Genomic DNA, 6,000 nt, shown 5'->3' with positions numbered 1-6,000 from the left:
GCTCAGTTTTAATCCCTTTAGAAGTTTTGATCATAAGCAGGAGTGTGTGGAATAGAGCAATTTCCAAATGGGATTTACATCTGTCTTACTCTCGGTTAAAATTTTTACACAAATTGGATAAACTGGATAAAATAGGAATAACTTTTTATATAAAACGGTACCTTGAGCATCATTCACTGAGTTAATGTCAAGTTTCTATTGGTAGGAAAAATATCCAGTCTGCTAATTTCAATCATTACAAATAATTTCTACTCATAAGCTAGAATTTATAAAACATTTTTTTTAAACAAAAGTGTTCAGAAAAGTGTCTAAGTTCAATGTTTCTCCTAAGTATGTCTGCAATTAATGCAAAGGGGAAAATGATACCACCTAGGAAAGAGTATGGGTCATTCCTTTCACAATGCACACTGAAGCACAGCAATAAGCAAATACCAAACAAAAAAAAACAATTGAATTAACAGAAGAAGAAAAATTCTTCTGACATTCACAATAGGAGATGATAATACCAGTTCAGTTAGAGATACCTACCAAGCTGTGTCCCTTTAAATAAATAAATAAATAAATAAACGGGAATACCTTTGAGCAGATATATTCTTTTAGCTCTCAAGTCCTTTTGAACTGCCTTGAAATTTGCAACTACGAATTTTGCAGAAAGTGTACAAGGCAGAATTCCAGTAAGCTAAAAAATCATGTATCTGTGTAAGTAAAGGTACAGCATCTTCTATTTTTGTAAATAAATGTTATCTGCACACACACAAAGAAGCCTGAAATATTTTTCAGGTGTTGTGCTTTTAGATATTGAGGTTTTTACAATGAAATGAGAGCTGAATTTTTGCTCATGGCTGGATATATTTTACTTGCAAGGAGTAAAACAGATGTCCTAATACAAAAATTAGAAAATGACAGCCACCGAGAAAATACTTGGTGTTTGAATTGCACAGTCAGAATTATCAGTGATTGTGTATTGTTATAAAGGCATTTATTTTGAATTGACTTGCTGCCTTTGAAAAGTAATCTTACAGTCTGTGAAATACAAAGGGATTATAGGAACATCTTATTTGTAATAATCTGTTTCTTAGATGGTTTGACAAAGCATCAGCTGCTGGAGGGTCTAATCCTGAAAAGACTTGGACTACAGTGCTACACTATTTAAAATCCACTGACTTCCTCATACCCAGTGCTTCCTTGTGCTTGGGAGCTGGCTGGCACGTGCCAGGGAGTGACATGAGTCTTGGGACTGATGGGGACTTTAGGCATGGAAGCTAGCACCTGCACTATACCTAGAACATTGCTCATCCATGTAGCAGAGCAGCACAGCTGCTTTTTCCGCAGTAGGTTTGGCCGTTGTCTTCCTGAAATCCAACCACTATAATGATCTCCTCCTGGATGAAGTGCAGAGTGAAAGTAAATGTGCGGCCCCTCTCCCTTCCCTCTGCTGCTCACAAAATATGTCTCTTAATGTTCCAGATGAGGTAGATGAGCCTGTGATACACCAAGAGCTACTTTGGGCTGTGATCTTGTCTGTGGTTTTATGATAGGTGTGAACATCTCAAGGAAGTAAAAGGGGATCAACAGGTGGCAATGTCCCTTGCTAAAGGTACACTTGCTGTTCTTTGATAGAAGTCTGTATTTTTTTTTTCCTGTGCTAAATCACCAGTACTGGCTGCTCTGCTATAAGTGGTATCCGTAAGCACACTATCTGTCCTTTCCCTTGGAAGGATAAATCCAATGATCTTGGGTTTTACATTATGGGTATATAATCCTTAGGGAAATTGTTGCTTAAAGGTATATTCTAATTAAGGGGTAGATGTTAACTATTACTAAACAAAAAGAGAGGAAAAAAAACAAGGCATGCATCTTTATTGGACTCTGTGCTGACTGAGGGTGTGTAAACTGAAGCAGCCTTACCTCTGTGCCATCACTACACAAGACGCTTATAAGGCATAATGAACCACTCTCTTACTGTGCATACATTAATATGCATATCCTGTGAGTCAGACCTCAGGGGAACTGGCCATCCGTTTCCCTCAGACGATGTCGTGCTTCTGTTTTACTATTGTGACTAGGCACAAAAGCAGATTGTGAGCTCAGAATGGAAGAACTCATTAAAAAAAAAAAAAAAAGAATTTGCGTATTGGTTGTACAATGCCCGAAGCACACCTCACTAGCTGTTTCATCTGAATCAAATATTTATGTGCCCTAACTGAACTTACTCCGTGACATAACATTTCTTGTGTCATTTAAATACAACATTGAAAATGTATGTTAGTTTGAGAAGGCACATTAGTACTCCAATTAGAGCAGAAGCCATATCCATAGATTTGCTTAGCAATCAGCATCATACCAAGTACGAATTTGTTTGAATCAGTGCTGAACATTCATTGGAATAATTAGGCACTGACTATTTTTTCAAGTGAAGAAGTTAGAAAAAGACAAAAAAAAAAAAAAAAAAAGAATTATTTCCAGTAATAGTTTTGGCTGCAAATGGAGATGACAATTGGGCTATCAATTAGCATGTACTCATCAAAGAGGCAAAAATACCAGTTATAACAGACTATCTTTCCATTTTTGGTTTTGCTGCTTTATTCCAACTACTGCCTAAAGTGCATTTGCAATTCTTGCTGTTAGCAGCAGTTACTTATGAAAGATTTCCTCCAGAGGGGAGACAGGCAAACCAGAATTTCATAAACTGCAGCCATGTCCCTCCTAAACTGCTATCTGTGATGGAGATCGATGAGATTGTTCCACTGAACTTTTATATTGTTTGAAGGACATCATTTACATATCAAGGAAATAAAAGGCAATCTATTTATTTTTTTCACAAAACATGAAGTGTGTTTTCAGATGGGAAGTAAACAGTGGCAATCTGATGATGTGTCAGTGTGACTTGAAACTGGGTTTGAAAGTTGGTAAGACAAACCCCAAGAAGGAAAGGCAATGGCATGTTAAACACTACTGGTTTCACAAGAAACTATTCCTTGTAAATGTTCTGTCCTGAGCTCCATCAGAAAGAGAGAATTCATAGTCATGGTCTTGTTAGTTTCCACTTAAATTTTAATTTTTATCTGCAAGATATTAGTACTTGGATCAGGTGAACATATTATCTCTTCCCTTCTTGCTGGAGGTCTGAGCAGTTCATGCCTGTGCAATCATTTCTCTCATTTGTGGCTGGCTCACGGAGAAGTTCTGCAACTTTCTGCTGCTTGTGAACACTCTTCTCAGGCTTAAATAGCAAAAGCCCAATATTGGGGGTGCCGGAGCTGAGTTACAGCTTGTGCTGCCTGTATAGCTGCTCATCAGGCAACTGAGATGACTGGGTCTGAGCCAGCAGGGATCACTGCTGCTGCTCTGGGGGATGGTGCAAAAAAGCGTGAATAAGGAAAGATGAACTTTCAGCTCCTAAGTTAACTTTTTGGCTGCCCAAAAATAAAACCTGGAAAAAAAAAAAATCAAGACTCCCAAGTTTCCTGAAAAGAAAGTGCAATCTAGTGCAGTGTGCTTTCCTTTTCTTACTCTGTTCCTTCAGTTTCCTTCTGATTTCTTGTGCTTCAGCCTATATCTGCATATTGAAAGTATCTCCTTTTTTTGTGAAGAAATACCAGGAGAAATCGCACTTGGTGCACTTAGTGCATGTTTCATGTTTATTTCATAAAAGAAACAAGCTGCCCTGGGGAATTGTGAGTAGAATCATACATAACAAAGGAAAGGAGATCGTTGCTCAAGCCTTGCAAGCTTAACATTTCCATGAGAAAACTAAAGAAAGAAAGGAGGGACTGTGGAAAACTAGTTTCAAATCTCCTGTGTCCTCTTGACTCATGTATTCATGCACATGGGTGATGACTGCTCAGATAGTAATAGTAGGCAGAAGTCTAGGGATTTGGAACTTGCTTTTCATGCATGAAAAACACTTTGGCTTCTGAATATGAGGGAAGCATAAGTCCGCCCCTTCTCATGAGCTCTCCAGTGAGACACAGTTCAATAGCCAGGCTGTGAACACTGTTGTAAACTGGGCTTGATGAGTCAGATGAGTTTAGGGATTTTTATGGAGTTTAGACACAAGCTGGAGGGTCCCTGTGGTTGAGTCATGTCACTATGTGGGGATCTATGCACTGCAACGAATGGGGCCATTGGTAGAAATCAAGGCACGTACCTTACATCCCTCTGAGGCCAAGGAGAAGGTTTTCAAGGATCTCAGGAGTAATGAGACACTGGACATAATTGCACACAGTAGCAATCAGATGTCCAAATCCCTTGGAGAACCCAGTTCTAAAAGCCAGTCCAAGTTCCCCTGATGTCAATAGGAACTGCAAAGGGTGCTACAATGCTCTTCCTCCAGGATCCAGTCTAGCATCTAGATCAGATGAAGGCAATAAGAAACAGTAATGTGTAAATCAGAACTCAGTGGACTCAGAAAAGTGCAGCAATTGCAGAGCAGGTGTATGTACAACTGCATATTACTTCACATTTCCCAGGCAGGAGCAGGTAGTTTGAAAACAATTTACAAACGTTTAAACATGTCCCTAATCATAGCTATAATTCTCATTCTTTAAAAACAACTTACTGAAAAAATAAAACCCCTTAATTTGCAATTTTGCTATCATAAAAATGTATCTCCTGGGCTCACAGAATGTTAATGCATTTGAACTCAGTTTTATAATGATAAACCTAAGTAATTCTGCTGGAATAAAGCCCATCTGCCTCTACTCATGCTGCACTTCACACAGCGGGTTTCTCTTCAATGAGCCCATGCAATGGCAAAGGTACCAAGGTACAATCCTAAGAGTGGCCTAGCTGCAAAGAGACAGCAGCACACCATACATGCTCTTAATAAACTAATTCATAAATTGTAATAATTAAAGAGATATATCCTTGGAGATAATCCTGTGGGAAAGACCAAATTCATTTGCCTCTGCTGTCCCTAAAGATGGCCCCTGTGGCTCTGGAAGTCATCTTCCTGAACTGGGTCTTTGAGCTTTCCCCAGACCATGACCTGCACCTACACATCCTGCTTACAGTAATCCTTTGGGGGCTTCAACTTAGCATGACAAACACTTTGCCCTTTGCATGCTTCCTCAAAAGGCTGCTCAAACGTAGCACCTGAGACAGACTGCACACACAGACACGTGCTGCTTTGGGGGTCTCTGTCACCAAGGAAGCTCCTGCCAGATGAATGCCTCTTGAACACCGTCTCTGCCACACCAAGTGGTCTTAAATAGGACTCTGTATCAGGCAGATGGAGAATGCAAACATCATTGAGTGTTTTTGGCCATGTGAGAAACTAAGTTGTGTTTTTGCTGTAGAGAACTACTTTTCTGTATTCCAAGATAGTTGTGTAGTCATAATAAGGAGAAATGCTAAGTAGATAAGTGGACAGTAGAAGGCCTCACTGTTCCAAAATAAGGTAGCAGCTTGAGAAAAACAGCATGAACAGTGTGAGAACAGTAAAACAAAGATCACAAGTTCTCAAAACATAAGAAAGGAGAAATTAAAGGGTTGAAAAAAAGAAAAATTGTACATATATGGTATAGAGGAGTGTCGAGTAGCTTGTGAACCTGTAGTACTCAGCCAATGAGGAAACAGGGGAGGTGATTAGGCGTCGGGTAATAGGGAATAAAAGGTTATGATTTGCTTACTAAAATGCACTCCTGATTGACAGGACGCCCACCATTGCAATCACGAATAAAATAGCTTCACAGAAGATCCTGTCTGAAGAAAATTATTTGAGATGTTTCTCACAGCCAGATGCATCTTGATAAAAATTGTGACTACGTTTATGATATAAGAGCCACATGTGATGCTCTATCTGCTGCTCTGATTCCTTCTCCTTTAGACAAAATATACAGTCACTGCCATCCTTCAGCTGGCAGTATCAAGTGTGCAAAACCTTCATTTAAAAGTTAGTTTTCCAAGGTTAAATTCTGAAATGTTTTGCACTCCTACAAGTTAAAAAGAAAACAAAATGAGGAAGACCCCAAACACATGCAAAACACAGTAACAATA

This window comes from Aythya ferina (genome assembly GCF_964211825.1).
Source record: "Aythya ferina genome assembly, chromosome: 3".
Taxonomy (NCBI): Eukaryota; Metazoa; Chordata; class Aves; order Anseriformes; family Anatidae; genus Aythya; species Aythya ferina.
The sequence above is the reverse complement of the archived record's forward strand: the minus strand, read 5'-3'. Positions refer to the sequence as shown.